The sequence below is a fragment of the Lolium perenne genome, chromosome 5 (assembly GCF_019359855.2).
Source record: "Lolium perenne isolate Kyuss_39 chromosome 5, Kyuss_2.0, whole genome shotgun sequence".
Classification (NCBI taxonomy): domain Eukaryota; kingdom Viridiplantae; phylum Streptophyta; class Magnoliopsida; order Poales; family Poaceae; genus Lolium; species Lolium perenne.
This window is the reverse complement of record NC_067248.2, coordinates 234,869,652-234,873,249: the sequence shown is the minus strand read 5'-3', so window position 1 is coordinate 234,873,249 and position 3,598 is coordinate 234,869,652.

Here is a 3,598-nt window from a genome sequence, read left to right as displayed (position 1 = left end):
TCGTTGAATATGTGGGAGCCATTATGGATCTCCAGATCCCGCTATTGGTTATTGGTCGGAGTGAGTACTCAACCATGTCCGCATAGTTCGCGAACCGTAGGGTGACACACTTAAAGTTGGATGTTGAAATGGTAGAACTTGAATATGGAATGGAGTTCGAATATTTGTTCGGAGTCCCGGATGAGATCCTGGACATCACGAGGAGTTCCGGAATGGTCCGGAGAATAAGATTCATATATAGGATGTCATTTTATGTGAATTAAATTGACGCGGAAGGTTCTATGGAAGGTTCTAGAAGGTTCTAGAAAAGTCCGGAAGAAACCACCAAGGAAGGTGGAGTCCACATGGGACTCCACCTCCATGGCCGGCCAACCCTAGTGGGGGAGGAGTCCCAAGTGGACAACCCCTTAGGGGGCCGGCCACCCCCCCATATGGGAGGTGGAACTCCCACCTCTAGTGGGAGTCCTAGCTTGGCTAGGTTTCCCCACCATATGGAAGGTTTTTGGTTCGGGTCTTATTCGAAGACTTGGAGACCGACTCTTGGGCTTCCACCTATATAATGAGGGGCCAAGGGGAGGGGGCCGGCCACCCCAAGACCACAGCCTGGCCGACCCCCTTGAGTGGCCGGCCACCCCCTCCCAAACCCTAGCCGCCCCGCTCCTCCACTTCCCGCACGCTTAGCGAAGCTCCGCTGGATTTCTCCACCACCACCAACACCACGCCGTCGTGCTGTCGGATTCAAGAGGAGCTACTACTTCCGCTGCCCGCTGGAACGGGGAGGTGGACGTCGTCTTCATCAACAACCGAACGTGTGACCGAGTACGGAGGTGCTGCCCGTTCGTGGCGCCGGAACCGATCGTGATCAAGATCTTCTACGCGCTTTTGCAAGCGGCAAGTGAACGTCTACCGCAGCAACAAGAGCCTCATCTTGTAGGCTTTGGAATCTCTTCAAGGGTGAGACTCAATAATCCCCTCGTTGCTACCGTCTTCTAGATTGCATCTTGGCTTGGATTTCGTGTTCGCGGTAGGAATTTTTTTTTGTTTTCTATGCAACGTTATCCTACAGTGGTATCAGAGCCGTGTCTATGCATAGATGGTTGCACGAGTAGAACACAATGGTTTGTGGGCGTTGATGCTCTTGTTATCTTTAGTTTGAGTACTTTGCATCTTTGTGGCATAGTGGGATGAAGCGGCCCGGACTAACTTTACATGACTGCGTTCATGAGACTTGTTCCTCGTTCGACATGCAACTTGTATTGCATAAGAGGCTTTGCGGGTGTCTGTCTCTCCTACTATAGTAAAGATTCAATTTACTCTTCTATTGACAACATTAGTATCAACGTTGTGGTTCATGTTCGTAGGTAGATTAGATCTCTCTCGAAAACCCTAAACCACGTAAAATATGCAAACCAATTTAGAGACGTCTAACTTGTTTTTGCAGGGTTTGGTGATGTGATATGGCCATAATATGATGATGAATATGTATGAGATGATCATTATTGTATTGTGGCAACCGGCATGAGCCTTATGGTTGTCTTTAAATTTCATGTTGAGTAGTATTTCAAAGTAGTTGTAATAGTTGCTACATGGAGAACAATCATGAAGACGGCGCCATTGACCTTGACGCTACGCCGACGATGATGGAGATCATGCCCGAAGATGATGGAGATCATGTCCGCGCTTTGGAGATGAAGATCAAAGGCGCAAAGACAAAAAGGGCCATATCATATCACATATGAACTGCATGTGATGTTAATCCTTTTATGCATCTTATTTTGCTTAGATCGCGACGGTAGCATTATAAGATGATCCCTCACTAAAATCTCAAGATAATAAAGTGTTCATCCTTAGTAGCACCGTTACCAAGTCTTGTCGTTTCGAAGCATCTCGTGATGATCGGGTGTGATAGATTCAATAAGTACATACAACGGGTGCAAGACAGTTTTGCACATGCGGATACTAAGGTGGCCTTGACGAGCCTAGCATGTACAGACATGGTCTCGGAACACGTGATACCGAAAGGTAGAGCATGAATCATATGGTTGATATGATGAACACTTTGAGTGTTCGCCATTGAAATCACACCTTTTCTCGTGATGATCGGGTTTAGGTGCGGTGGATTTGGTTCGTGTGATCACTAAGACAATGCGAGGGATATTGTTTTGAGTGGGAGTTCACTTAGTTTTTTAATTATGTTGAATTAAAATTTGAACTCAATTTGTCATAAATTTAGTCTAAACTATTGCAAATATATGTTGTAGAGATGGCGTCCTCAATCAATTTTAATCAGTTCCTAGAGAAAGAGAAACTTAAGAGCAACGGTAGCAACTTCACCGACTGGTTCCGTCATGTGAGGATCTTCCTCTCTGGCGGAAATCTGCAATATGTGCTTGATGCACCGCTAGGTGACCCTCCTGCAGAAACAGAAACCGATCAAGTAAAGAATGTTTACGCGACTCGGAAAACTCGGTACTCTCAAGTACAGTGTGCCATCCTATGCAGTCTGGAAGCCGATCTTCAAAAACGTTTTGAGCACCACGATCCACATGAGTTGATAAAAGAGTTGAAGACTATTTTTGAAACTCATGCGGCCGTGGAATGCTATGAAGCATCGAAACAATTTTTCAGCTGCATGATGGAAGAAGGTAGCTCCATTAGTGAGCACATGCTCGCCATGACCGGGCATGCGAAGAAACTCAGTGACTTGGAAATAGTTATTCCTAACAGACTGAGGATTAATCGTATCCTTCAATCACTGCCACCTAGTTACAAGAACTTTGTGATGAACTACAATATGCAGAACATGAACAAAGAGTTACCTGAACTCTTCGCCATGCTTAAAGCTGCTGAGATTGAGATCAAGAAAGAGCATCAAGTGTTGATGGTCAACAAGACCACCAGTTTCAAGAAACAGGGCAAGTCTAAGGGAAAATTCAAGAAGGGTGGCAAGAAAGCTGCCACGCCTCCTATGAAACCTAAGAACGGCCCTAAGCCTGATGCTGAGTGCTATTACTCCAAGGAGAAGGGACACTGGAAGCGTAATTGCTCCAAGTATCTGGCTGATCTGAAGAGCGGCCTTGTCAAGAAGAAGAAAGAAGGTATATCTGATATACATGTTATAGATGTTCATTTCACTGGTTCTCGTTCTAGTACCTGGGTATTTGATACTGGTTCGGTTGCTCATATTTGTAACTCGAAACAGGAACTAAAGAATAAACGACAACTGATGAAAGATGAAGTGACGATGCGCGTTGGAAACGGATCCAAGGTCAATGTGATCGCAGTCGGCACACTTCCTCTACATCTACCTTCGGGATTAGTTTTAAGCCTAAATAATTGCTATTATGTACCTGCGTTGAGCATGAACATTATATCTGGATCTTGTTTAATGCAAGACGGTTATTCATTCAAGTCTGAGAATAATGGTTGTTCTATTTTTATGAATAATATCTTTTATGGTCGAGCACCACAAAAGAATGGCTTATTTCTGTTAGATCTCGATAGTAGTGATACGCATATACATAACATTGATGCTAAGCGAATTAAATTGAATGATAATTCTACTTATATGTGGCACTGTCGTCTTGGTCATATTGGA